The sequence below is a fragment of the Colobus angolensis genome, unplaced genomic scaffold, assembly GCF_000951035.1.
Source record: "Colobus angolensis palliatus isolate OR3802 unplaced genomic scaffold, Cang.pa_1.0 Scaffold137, whole genome shotgun sequence".
NCBI classification, from domain to species: Eukaryota; Metazoa; Chordata; class Mammalia; order Primates; family Cercopithecidae; genus Colobus; species Colobus angolensis.
This window is the reverse complement of record NW_012114455.1, coordinates 8,422,083-8,445,107: the sequence shown is the minus strand read 5'-3', so window position 1 is coordinate 8,445,107 and position 23,025 is coordinate 8,422,083. Positions and strand designations below refer to the sequence as shown.

Sequence of the window (23,025 nt, the reverse complement as noted above, 5' to 3'; positions counted from 1 at the left end):
GAAGGAAGGAAGGAAGGAAGGAAGGAAGGAAGGAAGGAAGGAAGTCTTCTTGAAATGGAGAAGTATTCATTTTACATTTTAACTAATGATACTCAGCTAATAGCCAGGGAGCAAGGTGGTGTGGCAGGAAAAGAAATCGAGTCATGGAGGATGGTAGCAAAATCAGGATTGGGGAGCCCTCTTCATACACTCTTTTATTCACTCACTCACATTCTTACAGATAGGAGTTTAACACCTAAGAAAAGCAATGAAGATAATTTTCTAGAGTCAGACACACTGTGAGTCTCATATCTTTTGTGTCTGACCAACGGAGGACTTAGGCGAGTTGTTTCGTGGTTTCTGGGCCTCAGATTCCTTTCTATAAACTGGGAGTGAGCACGGGGGCTGCCTTACAGGTTCCGTAGGACACTGGAAATCTTTGTCCTGCCAGTCCCCAGCTATGCAGACTGGGCCAGGCCTGGAGCTGCTCACTTGTGGAGGTGGGTGAATGTGTGCCCTGTTGTCACCCGCACACCTCACCAGGTGGGGAGGGTGTCACGAGTGATTATGGACCTGGAAGGCTTTTTGATCCGTGATTCGTTTGCCAGCACGCCAGATCTGCAACAGCCCATAACATCTGGTTGCTTGGAAAATAGTCATGTTCATGTTCAGGAGGCAGATTTAATGGAAAAGAAAGAATATTTAGAAAAAACAACAAAGTCTTAAATACTTGTAGAGTTATGTGCAGGTTATATTCTTCTGAACATCTTTACAAAAAGCTTTTTTTCCTTTTGCTCTTCTTAACAAATAATCTTTGAGCACAAACTACGTCCCAGGCAGTGTTCTCGTAAGTCATTGACGAAAGGCAAACACACCGATCACATCTCTGACCTGGAAGATAACCAACAAATCGTTTAAAACAACATAATATGTCAGAAAGGAAGCAGTGCTAGGCAGGAAAAGTAAAGTGTTGAAAGGGGAAAGGAAGTTCTAGAAAGATGGGATTAAAGTTTTGTATGAATAAGACTGAATTCAAAAACCAGGAAAACTCAGTCAGAGAGGCAGGTTCGGTAAAGGGAGTTGATAGTGATCCTGGGTAAGGCAGATTTCATGTAACAATCAATAGAAAAACAAAACAAAGACACACATACATTGATGAGATCTCCACGGACTCAGGAGAGTGATTACTCTTCTGGAGTATTCTGCAAAGCTGAAGACAATTCTAGAAACAGCAGCAGAGTGCCTTTGTCCAAAACATGGCTATTTGAGTGCCTAGTCTGAGCCAGGCACTGTTGTAGATGAACAGAGGAAGTGCCTGGAATCGGTGGTGGTTCATCCCATGGAGGGAGACCAATGCTAAGCAGTGAACATAACCAATAACTAAATATATTTAGTCGTATCCAGCATCCGTGGGGATTGGTTCCAGGACCTTCCACCTATACCCAAATCCAGGAATGCTCAAGTCTTTCTTATAAAATCATCTTCAGAGTACTTACAATACCGAAGACAATGTAAACACTATGTAAACAGTCATGATATTGCATTGCTTAGGAAATAATGACCAAAGTCTGTACTTGTCAGTACAGATACAATTTTTATTTAAAAACTTTTCTGATGATACATAGTATTTGTACATATTTATGGGGTACATGTGACATTTTGATATAAGCATACAATGTGTAAGAATCAAATCAAGGCATTGATGTGCAGTTGATTGAATTCACGGATGCGGAACCCACAGATAGGGAGAGCTGACTGTCTTTTTTTTAATTAAGTTAAAAAATTTTAATTAACAAATGAAAATGTACGTATTTGTCTTGTACAACATGTTGTTTTGGAATATATATATACATTGTGAAATGGCTAAATTGAGTTAATTGACATATCATTACTTCATATAGTTATCGTTTTTTGTGATGAGAACGCTTAAAATCTACTCTTTTAGGAATTTTCAAGAACATGAAACATTGTTATTAACTATAGTCACTGTGTTGTATAATAAATCTCTTGAATATATTCTTTCTCTTCAACTAAAATTTTCTATCCTTTGAACAACATCTTCATAAACCACATCTCCTTACCCCCTGGTAACCACTGGCAACCACCATTTTACTCCCTTCTTTTGTGTGTTCAGCTGTTTTAGATTCCAGATGTAAGTGAGAGCACTTGTCTTTCTATGCCTGGCTTATTTCACTTAATGTAGTGTACTCTAGGTTCATTGATGTTGCTCCAAATGACAGGATTTCCTTATTTTAAGGTCAAATAGTTTTCGTTGAATTTATCTACAACATTTTCCTCACCCATTCATCTGTTGAGGGACACTTAGGTTCTTTCCATATTATCTTGGCTATTGTCAACAGTGCTACAATGAACATGAGAGGGCAGACATCTCTTTGACAGTCTGATTTCGTTTTCTTTGGAAGTATACCCAGAAGTGGGATTGCAGGATCATATGGTAGTACCATTTTTATTTTTTTTTAGTTTGACCAGAGCCTACTTAGACTATTTTTAATTTTTTGAAGAACTGTCATAATGGCTGTACTAATTTACATCCTCACCAACCATGTGCGAGGCTTCTGTCTTCTCCACACACTGGCCAACGCGTGTCACCCTTCGTCTTTTTAGCAATAGCCCTTGTGCGAGGCTTCTGTCTTCTCCACACACTGGCCAACGCGTGTTACCCTTCGTCTTTTTAGCAATAGCCCTTGTGTGAGGCTTCTGTCTTCTCCACACACTGGTCAACGTTCGTCTTTTTAGCAATAGCCCTTGTGCGAGGCTTCTGTCTTCTCCACACACTGGCCAACGCGTGTCACCCTTCGTCTTTTTAGCAATAGCCCTTCTGACATGTAAGTAAATAATTTAGTCTTTATTGGCTTAATTTTATTGCCCTCAAGAAAAGTGGCAGGATGGAGGCAGTAATCTCATATTTGTTGGAAAGAACGTGCTTGAGCCTAGAATCAAGCTGACAGTCTGAACTCATTAGGCCCCCATCCCTGGGCAAGTTACTTAAATTCGCCCAATGTCAGCTTTCTTATATTTAAACTGGAATTCATAATATCTATCTTATGTAGTTGCTGAAATAAGGTCATGTGGTTAAAGAAATCTAGCGTGTAGTAGGTAGGCATGGAGCTTATAGGAGGGAAGAGGCGTTACATGATGTTATTTATCCCAATTCAGTAATAATTATTATTTCTACACTCATTTAAATAGATGATGTTTGATTGTTTTTCTCAAACATGGATCATTATTTTTTGTCACACTTTGTAAATGAACATAAGAAGCATGAGAGGTGCATCTGTGCTCAGACCTACCAGTACAGCCTAGTATTTTTCTGAATTTTGAGGCAGTCAAGTTGCCCATATGCACTGAGGCCCACTTTATGTAGAGTGTGCTTGAGATACTTCCAGAGATGTGCACAATTAGATAAAACAGTTCTGTCCTTTCAGAATTTAGCTGAGAAAACGGCAGTCCACATAATATCATAAACAATACAAGGCAGGAGATTGTATCAAATAAGGGGAGCAGATGATGCTCTGGGATTTCTCGATTTCTTCTTATGGAAGTCATCTTACTAAGTTCAGATTATCACATTGTGTTTAAGGAAAAAAAGGTCCATTATTATTTCATCGTGGCTTTTTTGTTGTTGTTGTTGCTGTTTTTTTTTACCATTTGTGGGTCATTCCTCCCAGGCTGTGAGTATTTTTATTCAGACGCATGTAGGTGTTTGATATTTACCCTTGTAATGTTAAAGATGACAGGATACTGCTCTCACTTTGCTCTGATGTGTTCCCTCCAGCCCTTGGAATCTTCCTTACGTACTTTGGTGGGAAGGAGGAGGCAGGGTGTCAAATCTCCTTGCCCTTGGGCTGTCACTTGGATGGGCATTCGGTGTTTGCTTCTCTGGCAGCTCTGTGCCAGGCCTGGGTCTTCCTTCACACTACAGCAGGTATGTTCCAGAAGGAGGAAACCAGTCTGATAAACTCCTTCAATTCTTCATGCCAGCCCCATGGGGTGGGAGTGACCCCTGAGGTTGCAGTTTCCACTCTTGGCTTCTATTCTCAGCCCTGGCTCTTTCTCCCTCAATGGTACTTTTTCTCCAAGTGCTCGTGGAGGTACCGCCTCACCCCACTTTAGGAGAATACCTCTCTGGCTCACAGACTCGTATGCCATTCCGCAGAACAGGCCGTGCTCCCTGCAGGATCTCCAGTGGCGTATCCTCTGGGGGCAGCACCCAAGCCTTTCTGCCTGCCCTGAAGGTAGATTTGAGATAAGCACTCACATGTGCATACACAAGCACACACACTTGTGCGCAGACACACATGCACTTCCTGTCCTCAAAATCAAACAATTCTCAAAGACAAGGCAGCCCAAATCCACTCCAGGTAGCAGAAACCTGTGAGTAACAGCAGCATCCTCTGGCCCATCATCCTGGCCTGGTTGTGTCGAGGGAGCAGTCCCAGCCCCTCTGTTCTCATTTCTGGGTTTGTCAGCCCACAGTGCTAGAGGCCGAGAGAAACGATGGCCTTTTGAAGTGTCTTCCCTAAAGAAATTTGGCGCAAATGTGTTCTTCCCCACAGGCCAGAAGAAGAGCTTAGACTGGGCTTCACACTTCACTGGGACAACTCTTTGATTCCTATTTGGGATACAACAAAGGGAGAAAACAAAGTTTTTTTCCAATTATTTAGAAAGTGCACATTGACATAAAGGAATATTAAGTGACTTATCTAAAAATGACGTGGTGCCTACAGGACTGACACTGTTCAGGGTTCAAATCACTTGATAATTCACGACTGTTTCTTTTTGCTGAATTTCATGTACCTCATTACCCCAAACACATGTAATATATCCCCTTTGTAAAAAAAAAATCACAGCCCCTGTGGAAAAATGTTAGAAACCAAACATGATTTCATGGGCTAAAAATTCCATTCCTCCCATCATTTGTATTTTTGACCTCATTGCCCAATTGTGAGAAATTGGGAAAGGCAGCTCTTGGTGCCTCGGTTTCTTCATTTGTGAAACTCAGAAAATAACAGTGAACACCTCCCCGCTTTCCATGGAAGTAGGTAGGCTTAAGATGTTAGTGCTAGCAAAGCACTTTACACTCTCCAAGTACCTTTCCCAAAACAATATCAAGGTATTACTGCATCTATTATGAATAAATAAGATTGGCTTGGACATGGAGCCCCAAGAGAACTTCTCTGTCACTTCTCTGCATGCAGATTGAGTGACATTTTCTATGACCCTCTTCACTTTGCTGGCCAACAACCTGCTCATTAACATGGATCACAACACTGTTTTGTACGTTTCCACTGCCTTTCATTGGGAAAACTCCAAATGCCTTCCTAACACGATTAAATCAAGTATCCTCATACATAGGTTAGGTGTTACAAGAACCATTACACTTAGGGTGGTGGGCAGAGAGATCCAAGGAATGGAAAGTTAAGGACAAGAAGTAGTTCCGCTAACTGGGTTTCCATTCCTGCCCCAGAAATGAATAACCCCTCAGCTCTACGGGTCTCTCATCCCCACTTCTTGAAAGCCCAGTCTAGAATGTTAGAAAATTGCAGCAGAGTCACTGGTGTGCTCTATTTTCAGCTACTTCCATAAAGAAATCAATTAACTGTGTCTGACAGTCTATTTTTCCTGAAGCTCTGCTGGCAGAGGGCTTAACTTTGTATCATCTTTCACAGCCCCAAAACAAAACAAATATTTTATTTCATCCTCAATGAAAGTAACTTCTATTTATTTTGGTGAGGTTCCCATGCTAGGTAATCTACAGTCACCAGTCGGATTTCCTTTGTTCTCGGCGCTTTTGGGCTATTGCATTTTAGTGCCTGAGACGCTGAGTCTGTGACAGAGGAAGCATCTTGTCATTTTAATGAATTGAGTTCTCCCAGTGCCACTTTTCTCACCAACAGTCCTTTTCCATACCCATCAAGATGTCAGATGCAAAATAAAACCGGTTGCAACATGGCAGAGTATGCAAGGCCGTTCAGATTATTACTGAATAATGTGGCTGGAAAAACTCGGAGAGATCACTTTCCTCATCTGTAACTTTTTGAGATTTTTTTTCTAAGTGAGCTCAAATTATTACCCGTTATAACAGAGCTTTCAAATCACAAAGGGCCTCAGCAAGTCTAAGTGAAAAGGATGTGTCATGCAGTATGTTAAGAAACTGTCTAAGCCTGGGCTTGTTTCTCTTGGCACCCAGCTTTCTGTGACTACTCACACCTTTAGAAGTTGATCAGTGAATACAAATGAGCAATAACATTATACAGAAGGAAGATCAAGGGACTTGAAGTCAAAGTACGGAGATGCAAATTCAGAGCTGTGTGACCTGAAGAAAGTTGCTTAAGTTTCCTGAATTTTGTTTTACTTATCTTTGAATCGGGGGTATTGCAGTCTACTTGATCTCCGTGTACCTCACAGTGTGGAAATGATATCTTGTAAGGTAATACTTGAAAATCATCTGTATATTCAAAAATTTTATATAAATATTCATCATAATTAACAATGTTAGTGAAAACTAAACCTAATTACAAACAAAAATCCACAGTGAAAAATGTACAATGCATCCAAAACACAAACAAAAATTTCAAAATCCACAATTGTTCCTTGTCTATTATGATGATTCCCTTCTCTTGGTACAATTTGAGATGAAAAAGTCAAAAATTGGCAAAAAATTAACAAGACCTCCAGATGACCAGTTGGGATTGTTTTCTTAGTACAATTCTTCAAGACACCTGCAGTGCTAAAAAGGGCCTACTTGGATGACATAGCCAAGGTGTATCCACAGCTTAATAGGATCACAAGTAGCATTTGATGATTTCATGATGCACTTTACAGCATCCCCTTGGTTTTGCAGAGTCCCTAGCTTCACAAAGAATTTACCTGAACAAACGACTTGACTTTTTTCTGCCTCAGTTTCCTCATGAATAAAACAATTTATGTTCTTCTGTTGGCCACATAATGTAGACATCAAAAGCAATTCTGTGTGCAAGTATGTGAAAGTGCTACCTACAATTTAAGATCTCATTAAAGTGGATCCTTGCTTTTTATGTGCAGTCATTTTTAAGCTACTTTTTTTTTTCCTGAGGAAAAGAGAGAAGGCTGGCTAGGACTAAACTAAAGAGTGCTCCAAGGAGATGAAATTTCTAAGAGTCATAGATGAAGTGAAATATGAAAACATGTCAGCTGACCACCCGGAATAAACAGATTCCTGGCAATAGCCATTATTAGATCGTGGAATTGCCTCTCTCAGGAAGTGGTAGAAACATTTACTGCTCAACTGGATAAAGTACTCTCAGGGGCCAGATGACCTGCCATTTCCTTCTACATTATCTATGAGTTTTTTCTAATAATAATAAAACCACTGAAATTGGCTACAGAGCTATAATCACTCATGTATAGGCTGGGAGCTGCATCGTAATTACGGAGGGCCGTGTTCTCAGATAATTGCTCTCGATTTGGTCTTGGTCTTGGCGACTCCCCCTGTCTGTTTACTGCTAGGTCCAAGTCTACAGAGGACTGCATTAGCGTCTACACTGGCCTTACATGCGTTTAACAGTGTTGAGTCCCTACTTTCTAAACAGTAAGCTGGATTCAGGCAGCTTCAGAAATACCGTGAGAATATGATGCTGTTTAAATGCTAATGCTGAGGCCTAGAAGTCATGGTAGCTGGCCAGGAGCCGTGTTTCCTCTGTTGGGCTGAGCGTATGATTTCGTTTCTCCTATTTGTTCAGTTGTAGTAAACATTTTTCATGGAGTTTTTACAGTGTTTGCAAAAACGCCTCCTAAGCAAAAATAGAAAAATACACTTTCTTCTTTGTACAGTTTTCAAAAATATACTCCTTTTGAATTGAAAAAGGCTTATGAAAGAATGATGAACAAACCATATTTGATATTTACAAGTGTTATTTTCTGGTTATTAAATTCAGTTTGTAAGATGGATGTATGTGTGTGTGCATGCGCCTGTATGTGTGTGTGAATTCTGTTCATCTACTTATCCCCTTGAAAAATCTCATTTTCAAAATTCCATAGTATTTTTTAAAAAGGAAAAAAGAATGACTTGCCTGTATCGGTAAATCAAAAGCTAAAATGCTGACTCATGCAGCAAAGCAGCCTGACTTGCAGAGCTAATGCCCAAGTGCAGGCTTTCTCGCCCTCTGTGGCAGCCAGGGGCTCGCTGTCCGCTCTCCCACCAGCGTGGCTTCAGGAGACGAGCCCTTCACTCACAGGGCATTTCTGGCTCTCAGCATAGTGCCTGGTCCAGGGTAGATGCTGAACGATGGCCCGTTAAAGTCCACTATGTTGTTGTTGCTGTTATGGAACCATTCCTACAAAGAATAACCCCAGATAGAAAAAAATAGATAGATGTTTTTGGGTAGAGAACCACTTTCAAGTGAGATCCTTACTTTGTGATTCAAGATTTTATGTGTCTTTCTTATTTCTTTCTTTTAATCTGAAGTGCATTCCCCTATCCTGCTTCATGGTCATGATTTCATTCAAATTTATTGAATTCCTACTTGCAATTCTATTAGATGACCAATGGCAGAGAATTTTTAGACCTGATTTTTACATACTGCTTTGCAGTTAAAGTACTTGTATTTGCATAATCCAAAGCATTGATTGAACCCTGTGGAAGTGGAGACATAGATGGTTCTGCTTTTATTTTATAAATGAGGAAACTGAGGCTCAGGGATGTTAAGTGATTTAACTGAAGTTACATGGTGAGTGAGTGACAGATATGAGCCTTAAACACATCTTTGGACTCTGTAGGGTTTTTCCCTTCACCTTCTGAAGGTTTGCTGAAAACTCAGTTCACAAAAGGCAGATTAATTGGAGAAAAGGCACACAAAACTTATTGATGTGTACATGGAAACCTTCAAAATAAAAAATCAGACTGGGTGCGGTGGCTCACGCCTGTAATCCCAGCACTTTGAGAGGCCCAGGAGGGTGGATCCCCTGAGGTCAAGAGTTTGAGACCAGCCTGGCCAACATGGTGAAACCCTGTCTCTACTAAAAATATAAAAATTAGCCAGGCGTGGTGGTGCATGCCTGTAATCCCAGCTACACAGGAGGCTGAGGCAGGAGAATCACTTGAACCCAGGAGACAGAAGTTGCAGTGAGCTGAGATCCCATCATTGTACTCTAGCCTGGGTGACAATGTGAAACCCTATCTCAAAAAAAAAATAATAATAAAAATTAATTAAAAAAGTAAAAATAAAAAATCAATGATACAGGGAAAATTGTCTATTTTCATGCTTAGGTTGAACAAATTAGGCACAATCATGTAGAAATAGGATTGGGCGAAAAGGTTATGATCTAATGCTAACTGACTGAGTGGGGAGCCAAGCCAGGCCTGTCTAGATTCCTCCTGGCCTCTATGAGCAGTGTCCCTTCCTTCTGGGTGTGGGGGTCTTATGACCTTCAGTCAAACAAGGCAAACCGGATGATTTCTTTATGGCCAGTTTTGACCGAGAAAGGTGGCAGGAAAGTTAGAGTCATATTTTTAGGTTGGATGGCTGACTTTGGGGCAAAGGGGTTCTGACTTCAATGACCTGCCTTGAGGAAGAGGGATTCTGGATTCTGTGGCCAGCCTCAGGGGAGGTTAAGACCCAGAGACAGGAGGGCTGGAGAAAGTCAGTGAGAAACTTTTGCTTCTTAGGCTGCTTCTGAGGCCTTCATTTGGGAGTATTGTTTGCTGAGACCCAGCAACTCAAAATCACTTCACCAAGAAAGAAGTCAGTATACCCATTGTGTCATATTCACACACATCCTCACTGCCTAGCTCTATTTTCAGCTGAATATGTTTATTTGGTCATGTCCTCCTACATCAAAAGCTCCCATGTATATTAATTCACACAACTATACTTGTGGTCACTGCAAAGGCCAGCCTGGATGCTAGAGTGAGCTTGTTGGGCTCAGGATTTTCTGCTGCAAACACATGCTAGGCCAGACCATGCCCCATGCAATGTAACTACACGCAGGAAGGGTCTGATACATGGTGACTGCTCAGTGGGGCAGATACTGATGCTGCCCACACCCAGTTAACAATAGACAGGCGTACATTATATGCAGAGAGTCATCTTAAAAGTGGTAAAAGGAGTAGTTTCCTTAAAAAAAAATTTTCTTAACCTCAAAGAAATATCTCAGTGTAACCATGCCAGATAAGGTTTTGCATAAAGGGTTAGCTTTTTTAGTTTTAATCTTCTTTTATGAAAGAATAGCCTGGAAACTTTAGGTCTGACTTGTGTGTAAGGATTTGAAATATTTTAAGCCAAAGAAGCTTTAGAGAAGAGTTCAGCTGCCAGGGGCTTTTTTCTGTAACTCCCAGGGATGAGGCAAGGGAAGGCTAGCATAGACCAGGAGACAGGCCCCATTAAAATCTTATTAACATGCTTTGAAGTGACAGTAGTGCCATGTCCGAAATATCTCCCCAGCCCACTGTCTTTCTTAGTCGTCTGTGTCCTAGCTAGGATGCTGGGCCACAAGCAATGGAAAGAACCCTGAACTGGACCCTTGCTTCGTCCTGAATTTATCCCAGCTAGCAGTTTGACCTATGAGATGCCAGGTGCATCTCTTGTACTCTCAGAGTTTTTTTTTTTTATTTTTTTATTTTTTTATTTTTGAGATGGAGTCTTGCTCTGTCGCCGGGGCTGGAATGCAGTGGCCGGATCTCAGCTCACTGCAAGCTCCGCCTCCCGGGTTCCCTCCATTCTCCTGCCTCAGTCTCCCGAGTAGCTGGGACTACAGGCGCCCGCCACCTCACCTGGCTAGATTTTTGTGTTTTTTTTAGTAGAGACGGGGTTTCACCATGTTAGCCAGGATGGTCTCGATCTCCTGACCTTGTGATCCGCCCGTCTCGGCCTCCCAAAGTGCTGGGATTACAGGCTTGAGCCACTGCGCCCGGCCCGAGTTTTTTTTTTTTTTTTGTAAAGATGACAGAGTTAGATATGATAGTGTTTGTGAGCCTGTCCAGCTCTAACCTGTGTGAATCTTTAAGGATTGCTATCTATACCACTTTCATTGGTAGGAAATCCAGGTACTACACACTGGAATATTTCAAAATCAAGTCAAACTGGAAACAGATGATGCACCTGGCCTACCCAGAACTTGGTTTCCATCTGCACTGCAGACATAAACCAGCAGCTAACATGGAGAAGTGATATAAATTGTTGGATTCTTGAAAAGATACTAATTATTAAAAGTAATAATTAATACATGGAAAAATATGTCTAAAATACGTGGTATTTTTTTTCTTCTGAAATTACAATGTACTCTTAAAAGCCATTTAAAAACTGCGTCATTCCAGCTTCCTTGCTACCATTGCTTTTGTTATGCAGAACATCATTCTAAATTTAAAGGTTGGTAAACATGCAAATTGAAGATATTTGCTAATTCATGTTAAGAGTATATTCAGATTAATACAATTTAACTTGAAGAAATGATTTAAAGGAAAACAAAAAGACTAAACAAGCGCCAGCATCCGGTAGGAGTAAACTTATTTTCATACTCAGTTAACTAGCTTAAGGAGAGGGCAAAATTTTAAAAAACTGTTTTTTTGTTTGTTTGGACAGAGTCTCTGTCACCCAGGCTGGAGTGCAGTGGCGCCATCTCGGCTCACTGCAAGCTCCACCTCCTGGGTTCAAGCGATTTTCCTGCCTCAGCCTTCTGAGTAGCTGGGATTACAGGGGCCCGCCAATGCACCTGGCTAATTTTTTGTATTTTTTAAGAGACAGGGTTTCACTGTGTTAGCCAGGATGGTCTCAATCTCCTGACCTCGTGATCCACCTGCCTCGGCCTCTCAAAGGGCTGGGATTACAGGCGCGCACCACCTCGCCTGGCTAGTTTTTTGTATTTTTTAGTAGAGACAGGGTTTCACGGTGTTAGCCAGGATGGTCTCAATCTCCTGACCTCATGATTCACCTGCCTAGGCCTCCCAACGTGCTGGGATTACAGGCATGAGCCACCGCGCCCGGCCAAAAAAACAGTTTTAAATAGTGGTCTCATACTCTGTGCCAGATACAGTGAGACACATACATGCAAACATGTATTTGGATGCATGTATATATGTATATTGTATTTATAAGCCTATACATATATATACATTTTTGAATACATAATTATTTTGAATAGTCAATATAATCTTAACACATAGGAGTTATTTTCCTGTTTTTCAGTTGAGGAAACTGAAATTTCAGAAATAACTAACCTAGTGTCCCTTAGCTAATACGTGAAGAAGCCCAGGTTTGAAAACAAGCGCCTAGGCCTTCTAAAGAAAGTTGTCTTTATATTATACCCCATTTCCTCAAGTGAGGGCTTTGTTGTAAAACATCCTGAGAGCCTGGTGTTTAGAAACTGCTACATTTAACTTAAATAAAGAACACGAGTTATTTAACATTTTGAGTTTTGATTCCTTCATCTGTGAAAACACAAATGAAAATATCTACTTTGGGAGACAGTTGGCATGATTAAATGAGATACAGTGAATTAAAATATCTGCAAAAGTCCTGGCCAATTGTGGCCTTGTACAATGTATTAGTTTGTATAGCATTTTAGCTGCAGTTTCTCCAAATCTTTTCACACTTAAATCTTTTCATGTGACGAAAAGAGAAAGAAAATTTTGCCTACTACCACAAAGAAGTAAGCAAGTATTTACTGAAAGCCTTCTATTATGTCCTAACATTTTATGTGTCACATTTCAGAGCTGATTGAGGTCGTGATGATGGAATCTTTTATGTGGGGCGGTAATAGTTAAACAGTAAGTACAGTTATGTGAATCTAGCTTTTCAGGTGTCCCAAAGAGTTCAAACAGCTTTTTTGTTAAAATGAAGCCTGGGAAACTAAAAGTACTCCTACCTTTTGCCTTTCCTGCTGCCTCAGTCCCTCCAGTTGGAGTTAACTTTCCTCTAGGGGCTTTAGAGGGAAAGTTTTCCTCTTGCCACACTCACCTTGAAGCAGGACACAATGGATTGCGTTGGCTTTCACCATGCGTCTTGTCTCAATACAGACCTTCAGGGGACAGGCCTGCGACATTACCCAGTCTACAAGGGCAGGTAATTTAATAAGGTTATCATATTTTCCCTCTACATAATGACTTAAGAACAGCTTTTTTAAAAAGTCATGTCAGACGTTGCTCCATTTAAAAATCAGTTACTGAATAAGGCAAGCGGGATGTGAATCCGTGGACACATAGTGTAACTCAAGTTTCCAGATGAAAACTGGCCCTCCAGGCCTTTGTTCTGCATCAGGCTCAGGAATGTGAGAAGTGTGTCGCCGTCTGCAAGTTATTAAGGTTCCTGCAATAGAAAGAAATCAACAGACAATCTCAGTAAAGCATCTTTGACTTCCATACATTCAGCTTTTTAGAAATATTTACTTACATAATTACACCTGACTCTCCTAAGCTGCTTTGCGTACACCAGATTCAGTCTTTCCTACCACAGTTGATGTATTAACCTTTCCAAGGATCCTAGGAAGTGCTGCCTGTCCGCCAGTGGTCTAGTGTGTCAGCCTTGTGCAGATATTTCTATGGTAATATTGTGCATACAGTTATTTGAATGCTTTGTTGCATTTTCCCCTTTTTTAATGAATTGAAAGCAGAAAATGAAAGGGTTAGTATTAGGGCTAGGAAGCTGAGGTCTCATATTTATATATAGCTGAGCCTGTAGTACAGTTGAGAAAACGATGGAAATGAATAGTCGTGTTTACAAAATTAAGAACATGTGAAATGCGGGAAGTAGTTTGTTGAAAACTGTCCCTGAAATGTAAAGTGTAATTAGGAAGATAATATTTTCGTTGTGTACTCTTAGTTTGTCTCTTACAAAACACTAGCCTTTGCTAACCTTTAACATTAGAATTTCATGTGCATTTTCAAGAAAGCTCTGTCTGGCAAAGTAGGAAGCTGCCGTAATAACCAAACTCTAACTTGTACCAGCTCCAGTCTATCTCTTCTGCAGGACGCAGATGCTGCTCCTAAATCTTTCTTGGACAGAGAAGATTTTTCTCGTTTCTGAAGTCCATACAAGTTTCCTCATTACTGAAGAATGCATTTCACGATATAAAACCTAATCTATACAGCTGTATGTGGTTTGGGACTCAGTTAACTTAGAATAGATTCTCTTCCTCTGCACAGTCCAGGCAATTGAAATAAGTTAAATGTTTTTCTTCCAACATAGCCACCCACATTTAAGGCATGGTGACCTAAAGTCTTTCCTTGCGAACTCACACCTCTGAAAACCTGATACTTTGTAGGGGCATATGGCGAAACTCAGTGTAGCATACAAGGTGTACATGCTGCTTCATGGCTGCACCGTCCACTCCTTCCTTCAGTCTGCTGTTCCCCCAAAGTGGTATGTGCTTTCATTTATCATCATCATCATCACTATGATTTTAAATCACAAAAATTCCAGCTGCTCTATTACATGTTTTTTAAAACTGTGGTTCCAAGCAAATTCTGAAATGAAATGAAGAAAGTAAATATATTTCAGAGAGAAGTCCAACTGAGAGAAAACAAAAGAGCATATTTAATATTTAAACTAATCAATCAAGTACCCTTGGCTCAAAGAAATGAAGAGAATGTAGAATACTCCTCTGATTTCCAAGTATATATACACACACACATAGAAACAATGCTACTTAGATCTTTCGCATTTCTCTGCTGCGTTACCTCATAGTCAGCTACCTTTATGTTAGGTTATGAAATAATAACAGGGACCCATTGAATTAGGTATGAGAATGTGCTTTTAGATTTATTCATAATAATGTGGCTTACATTGATAGAGTTTTGTATTTAAAAACACTTGCATATGTATTTCTTTGATTACTATGAGGAGAATTCATCACCCATGTTGTGGATGCGAAAATGACACTCAGAAAGACTAATGCTGCTACCAGAGTCGGGACTTGGATGGGATTTCTGATACCTGAGCCAAAGTTCTCCTCACTCCCGGGAAGAAAGGGGCCTCTGGGAAATCCTTCTGGATTGGGTGGGGCCTCCCAAGTCCTGGGTGGAGGCTCAGAACCTCTCCACATGGGTCACTCCCATTGCCCTTAGCTAGTTCCCAGCAGTGTTCAGCAATGCAAGTATCGTTTTCAAAGGCATCTGTGCTTCTTGCAGGCAGAGTGAGGGAGGGGGAAGCTGAGGAGGCTGCATGCCTCCTGCAGGCAGATGGGAGGAACTGTGGAGGCATTTCAGAGAGGAAGGAGGCACCCTGGCAGGCCCCGTCAAAGAGGAAGGAACCTGGGAGCATGAGTGAGTCGGGCGGAGCCATCAGAGGAAGCAGAACAGGGTGTCACTGTGGTGTTTTGGTGATGACCCCAGAGCCTGAGAGCTGTGCAGATAGACTATGGATTTGAGTTTTCATGTGCACAGTACTACATTTATACACTGTTAGAAAATTAGGCTGTCAGATAGTCTCTTCCTTCCTAGTTTTTCTCAGTGAGTGGAGTTTACATGTGTGCATGTATGTGCCTGTGAGAAACCCCAGCTTCTGTCCTTAGAGTCCTCCCTCACTCTCTCTGTGTTCACGTAACCCACCGGCTTCCTAAGGAGGCCACACTGTCCTCATTGCCTCAGGGGTGCAGTGCTCACCCAGACCTGTCTCCCTAGGGTAACACTTAGAGCAGTAATTCTCACACTCTTTGGTCTTGGGATCTTTTTACGTGCTTGAAATTGTTAAGGATTCCAAAGAGCTTTTGTTCATGAGGGATATGTAGCAATACTTCTGCATGGCAAACTAAAACTGACAAAAAATTCATGCCTTTTAATTCTTTGAAAAGTAGCAATACAAATTTCATTGCATGTTAACATAAGTAATTTTTATGAAAAATAGCTATAGTGTTCTACAAAAACATTAATGAGAAGAATGACATTGCTTTATAGTTTTGCAAGTTTCTTAGAACGCAGCTACCGCCTTATATCTGGTTTTATGGTATTTAATTAGTTACTATATATATAGATATATATTTTTAAGTATGTAAAGGATATCTGACTTCTCACAGACTGCAGCAGAAAAAGGGAGGACTTTCATAGATTTTACGATAGTTGTGGATATTCCTCTTGGGTAGTTTTACCAAAACTCAGCAGGGGGTACTTTTCTTAAAAAGTAGTTGGCATGTAAAATCAGAAACCGCATCAATTAGATTTTCTTGATCTGTGACATTAAAATGTACTAGTTTTTTCTTTACTATCTTTGCAACTTACTGTGGATCTGTAAATACTTCAAAATAAGAAGTTTAAAAATCGTACAAAGAATTTCAACACACATTTCTTCATGCAAGATATAGAAATGACCGTTAATCACATGAAAAATGTTCAAGATCATTAGTCATTAGGAAAACTCAAACTAAACTCACTATGAAATTCTCCTTCCCAACCATAGAATAGCTATAATACTTTGGACAGTAACAAGATTTTAGGAGGATGTGGGGAAACTGGAACCCTCACTCACTGCTGCTGTGAGTGTAAACATGGTACGACTGTTAGCACTGGCAAATCCATATGGGTCTGCAGCAATTCAGTTCTTATCTCCTTAGAGAAAAGAACTCATCCAAGGGGCATAAGGCAGAGTGAGAGATTGAGGCAAGTTTTAGAGCAAGAGTGAAATTTTACTTAAAAAGCTTTAGAGCAGGGTCATAAGGAAGGAAAGTGCACCTCAAAGAGGGCCAAGTGCATGATCTGTGAGATCCAAGTGTGCTGTGCCGCCTTCGATTTGGGTTTTTCTGTGTTGGCATGCTTCGGGATTTGTGTCTCTTCTCTCTCCTGATCCTTCCCTTGCGGTAGGTGTCTGCATGCATAGTGGCATGCCAGCACTTCGGAGGGGCCGCGTGCACAGTGTGCTTACTGGAGTTCTATGCATGCTGACTGGAGGTATTTTTCCCTTGCTGGTCGAGTATTCCTAGAGGAAGGTCATATGCCAGTTAAACTCTGCCATTTTGCCTCATAGAGCGCATGCTGGAGTCTGCTTGCCCAGCTCCTGAGATCTTACCAGGAAGCTACTGATCACCAGCTTCAACTGTTTTCTATCTATTGGGAGACTGTCTTTCCCTGGTGCTGGCTGTGACCAATTCTTATTTTAGAGAGACAGTTTAACAACTGTTGACCATGACCATCACCTGATAGACACCTGACATTCCTGGAGAGGGGACCTCTCCTGTCCTCCTCATGCCTGCCTGGCTACCTACTCTAACACAATCACTTCTGAAAACAGTGTGACTCTTTCTCAACTTTTTGTTTACATTTACATCATATCCTACCAAGGTATTATTTGATCTCTATCATGCCACTTCCCCATGTTAAATCAGTTCCCATTTCTTCATATTATTGATTATGCTTCAGTCGATTTATTGATTAATTTTTGTCACATTTGCTGAAACTGAGAACTAGTTTTCTTGTAAACAACTAACCTAATAATGTTATTTATAAAGCAAATTTTTATGCGTAGGGCATGATTATTCGTTCAAAGAGATTAACTGTCAGGTCTATTGTGTTGGCATTCCAGTGTCTTATCATAGTCAAAGCACTCCTCCTTAGAGAAGCAAAGACCAATTTTGAAATGGAATCTACAGTGAAATTGTAGGTAGCTGAACTGTAACATTATCTTCCGTTGGACATCACACCAACTGGTCACCAAAGGGAGGAAAGTATGGCTTCTTAAAAATGCAATTAAGGGTCTTGAAGCCGATCTTGTCAGCAAAGGTGTGGAGGCTGAGGAGAAATCTGCGAAAACTGCATTGGTTATCTTTTGCTGTGTAACACGTTACCCTAAACGCAACAGCATAAAGCAAATATTTATTTCACAATTTCCGAGGCTCAGGAATCCTGGGTGGATTAGGTTGGTGGTTCTGCCTCAGGGACTCTGATGAGGTTGCAACTAAGATGCAAGCTGAGTCTGCAGACATCTGAAGGCTGCCTGGCCGGGGCTGGAGGAATAGCTTCCACAGTAGCTCACTCCCATGGCGAAAATGTTAAACATGGAGTTACCATGTGGCTCAGCAGTCCTGCTCCTATATATTCACCCAGGAGAAGTGAAATCGTATTGTAATCACCCAGCGGATTCTTCCTGCCATCTACTCAGGTAAACCCAATTCACTGAGACAACGATATTCCAGTAAATGAAGAGTTTAATTAATGCATGGCCAGCCAAGCAGAGAAGAGGAGTTTATTACTCAAATTAGCCTCTCCAAGAATGCAGAGACTAAGGCTTTTATGGATAATTTGGTGAGCAGGGGGCTAGGGAATGGGTTTGCTGACTGGTTGGGGATGAAATCACAGGAGTATGGAAAATGGCCCTTGTGCGTTGAGTCCACCTCTGGGTCATGAGTGACAACACTGGGTGTAGTCAGTCGGTTACCAGAATGCAGTAATCTGAAAAACATCATAAGACCAATCTTAGGTTCTGTAATAGTGATATTATCCATAGGAACAGATCTTTGACCACATGACTCCTGAGCCATAAGGGATCATACAAACTATGCCTCCATTTTAGCAGAATTCAGGCCCCTCCCATAATCTGAATCTCACAGCCTTTTATTAGCTTTACAAAAGTGACTTTGTTCCCTGGGAAAGGAGGGGAATAGTTTGAGGGAAGGATTAATCATTCTCTGCTTCAAAGTTAAACTCTAAACTAAGTCCCTGCCATGCTTAGCTTGGCCTATGTCCAGGAATGAGTGAGAACAGAGAGCCTGGGAGGCTAGCAGAAAGATGGAGTCTGTTATGCTAGATTTCTCTCTGTCATAATCTTTGCAAAGGCAGTTTCGATATGTCCCACAAAGACGTGTATGCAATTGTTCATAGTGGCGTTACTCAGTCACTCATGATAGCTCCCAAGTGGAAGCAGCCCTGATGTCCATCAACCAGTGAAAGCACAATCAATATGCAGCATATCCGTATTATGGAATACTATTTGGCAATGTGAGATTGTGATTTATGAGAAATATATATTTAGTCTTTATCCTTGTTTCCTCCCATACAGCTCCTAAAACCCTTGGAACCTCTTCAGTGCTAAGTGTCTTTTTGCATGCTAATGAGATGCCTGATGACTGGGGGCTCCTTGGTAGCCTCAGGATAGGGGCTGCTTGCCAAGGGGAACCCACTTTGTGATTAGAACCTTGGAACTTTCACTCCCAACCTCCAGCCTGGAGGGAGGGGAGAGGACCTAAACACTGATTTGATCACCAGTGGTCAACGATTTAATCAATTATGCTAATGCAATGAAAGCGCCATAAAACCCCAAAAGGACTGAGTTCTTGTAAGAGCTTCCAGATTGATGAACAGGAACACATCCAAATGCCAGGAGGATGGTGTACCCCAACTTCATGAGGCCAGAAGCTCTGGCACTTGGGATCCTCCTGAACCTCTCCCTGTGCATCTCTTCATCTGCCTATTTGTATCCTTTAAAAAATCCCTGTATTAAATCGGTAGTAGTAAGTAAAGCGTTTCCTTGAGTTCTGTAAACCGCCCTAGCAAATCTGCCCCAAGGGATTGTGGTAATTCCCTGTTTATAGTTGTTTGTCAGACCAAACAGCCTAGGCTTGATATTGGCATCTGAAGTTAGGGCAGTCTTGTGGGATTAAGCCCTTACCCTGTGTGATCTGAGGCTAACTTCAAATATAATAGATAATGTCAGAATTGACTTAAATGGGAGGACACCATTGAACACAATTAACACAATTTAATTGTCTACTGGGGAATAGCTTGGTGAGTGGAGAAAACTCCCTGTACATTTTGGTGATGAAGTATTAAGTGTTGGATGTGAGAGAAGGAAAGACAGTTTTGTGTGTGTTTTTATATCTCATACAGGCAATACAAAGGAATAAATACTCGTACGTGTTACAACATGGATGGACCTTGAAAATAAGTGAAAGAAACTAGTCGTGAACATATACTTTACAATTCTATGTACATGAAAAGTCAAGAAAAGGCAAATCTGTAAAAACAGAAAGTATACTAGAGGCTTAAGACTGGTTGTGAGATGGGGAATCATTATAAATGGCAAGAGGCTTTTTCGTGGGGTGATAGTATTCTTTGAAAATGAGATTGTTATAATAGTTCCACAACTCTATACTAACACACATTGAACTGTATCCCTAAAAAGAGTGAATTTTATGGTGCGTCTGTTTTACCCCAATACCTATCTGCTGGTCTGTCTTGTATTTTGAATTGATATTTTTACCATGCTTAATTTTGTAAAATCACACCCTAAAAATCACTTGGAAAATATTGATTTACAGAGTTATGCAGATCCTCCAAATATTGACACATTTCATTATATAATATAAAAATAAAACTTATTAATAACACCCCCAATCTCATCTGAAAAGTCTTTAAATATTGGAAAGCTGTCAAGTCATGGTGATGAATTCAAGTTTTCCAAAACTCTTATTTTCTCCATGAAAGCTCAAGTTTTACAACTGGCAATAAATACTATCAATTGTTTTCCTTGAAATGACACTTCTTGAGAAAATGTCTTCAAGATACCAATTCTGAATAACTGTAATTTCGTTCAAGATCATTCAAGGAAAAGCAGTGTTTCATGAAAAATGCAGATATTTCTGCTCACAATTCAAATGATGACACAATTGCTTTTTTCCTGCTGGCAAACTTTTTCTGTAAGGACCAGAAAGAAAATATTTTAGGCTTTGTGGGTTGCATAAGGTATCTGTCAAATATTCTTTTTTTTTTTTTTAACAACCTTTAAAATTTTTTTTTTTTTTTTTAATTCTCAGTTCAAATTTCCCATAGAAAAACACAGGTGGCAGGCCTTGTAGACAGCCACTATACTGTGGTATGCATATGTACTGGATGTATGCTTTCTATTTTGGTTGTACGGAATATTTAAACATGTGTCCTCAGGAGTCAAGATATACTAAAATTACTCTTTCCTTCATTCAAGGACATTCTTAAGTGAAACAGGCAAACAGGCATTGTCTTTTTCTTTCCTTTTCTTTTCTTCTCTCTTTTTTTTCCTCCTTTGTGCGCAGGCATGGTGAGGAAGCATGCGGTGCCGACCCATACAGTTTGCTGCCACTGCTTTGATTCTTGCTCAGTTGCCAGAAGTTCCACCCACTATTGCCTTGGCACTTCTGTTACTCATATGAACACAATGAAAAAGGGAAATGATGTCTTAGGATTATTCTGAGAACAGTTACCTTCTGAAAAGGTCTCAGGGACCCCATAGGGTCTGCAGGTCACACTTTGAAAACTGCTGGTGTAAGGGAGGTAAAATTCTTCCTCTGCCCTCTTAGGTTTTCCAGCTGGTACTGACATAAATGAGATGAAATGGAGAAAAGCATACACAATTTTTTTCAGCAATTTTTACATATATATGAGAGCCCTCATTTAAAAAAATGTATGCCCAGAACTGGCCAGGTCTAAGGACTTATATATTGCCTTGAGCAAAGAGAGGCAACTGCGAAAAAGTAACTAAAATAAGGCAGATAAGAATTATTTTAACAAGGTCTGTTTGTACAGATTTCTCACCTCGACTACCCATCTCTGGTGATAAGAATGTTTATTTCCCTTGGTCTAGAGCGGGCACCTTTCACCTGGGAGTTACAGCTCCTGCTTCCAGGAAGAAAAGGGAAGGTCAGAATGCTCTTCTTGAGCCTGCTGTTTTTCAAGTGCTTTTAGCTTAAAATAATCAATGTGCCAAAGAGGTGGCATGTCCTGAACTCCTGCACTGGCCACGTAACTTTTTCCTGTTCTTCCCTCACATCACATTCTTTCATGTGAACGGGCATTACATAAAAATAACTCTCAGTAGTCACTGACTTTAGTTCAGAAAAGATCTAGTTGGGTGTTACTGGGCAAGGCACTTAACCTTTCTGAATCTCAGTCTTCTCTTCTATCAATTGGGGAAAATAATAGTACCCACTTACAGATTTTTGAAGATTAAATGAGATTTTAAGTAAAGTGCTTAGCCGAGTGCTGGGATTAGTAACTATTTTATTGCCAATTATATTCTTCTTTTCTTTTTAAGTTACAAATTAATTTCCTGTGTGCTGTTAATTATGTGCAGGGAAGAAGTATTGTAGTAAAAGTAAACCCTTTTCTTGGTAGACTTTTAGGCACTGTGAGGGGCAAGGCAGGGAAACCTGTTTGGGAGGAACCTAGCGGAAGCTGTTCGTCCACACTGCACCATCCAGCAGAGCCTCTTAGAACGGCAGCCCTTGCCTCTCTAGACCTGGGGTTCTTCAGATTTTTAAGCTCTAGATCCTTTTGACATGTGGATAGGATTACAAAGAAAATTAATTGTATTAAAATGCAGCTATCAAAATATTTAAAAAATTGTGGTATAGCATGTGCTTCATGATTAATACATTAAATTCAAATCTAGCAGTGAGTCTAACAACTAACACAAATTGGAAGAAATGTTGAATGAAAAGGATATTTCAAGATATTGGCAACGTGTATAATAGGATATAAAAATAGCTGTGATTTTTCTCACTGATAAAGTCCCAGGCACTTCTGACACTTCTGTGCTTGGTTCTCTATATTCAGAAATAAAGGATATGCTACATTTCAATTAGAGGTGAGTGTGAATAAAGATGTAATTTTCCTCCCCATGGAAGCTGATAGACCTCCCTGAATTCTATTCGCAGACCCCATGGGGGCCCAGAGACCCCAAGTGAATAACCTCTGTTCTATATTATCTTCTTTACCTATTTTTGGCCTTTATTTAGAAAGGATGGTAAAGGCAGAAAAAATGTTGGAAAATTGTCAATGGTTTGATGAATTTGGGAGAAGAGGCAACTAGCCATACTTGGTCTTTTTAAATCTGGATTACGATGATTGTATGCATAGTGTATTTGCTGAATAATTGCTAGTTTCCTGTCTAAATTTAAGCTTAGTTGACTGAGGTTTAGGAGGTGGGAAAGCTACAATAAGCTTAATTACAAATTACAAAGTTGTAAATACAAGCCTTTTCTGACTCCTCAAAAAATAACCTCTCACTTTGTGGGTAGTTTCTGCTCCAGACATAAATTGAATTACACAAACTATACACATGAGTGATTTTAAATCTGAACTAAAGTGTAAACACA

The 23,025-nt window shown here is 40.4% G+C and overlaps 1 protein-coding gene across 1 annotated transcript in view; it reads left to right on the top strand.

The window, feature by feature from the left end:
- Positions 1-23,025, top strand: part of OPCML (opioid binding protein/cell adhesion molecule-like) — a 1,158,639-nt gene that overhangs the window by 686,801 nt on the left and 448,813 nt on the right. The window lies entirely within an intron of this gene.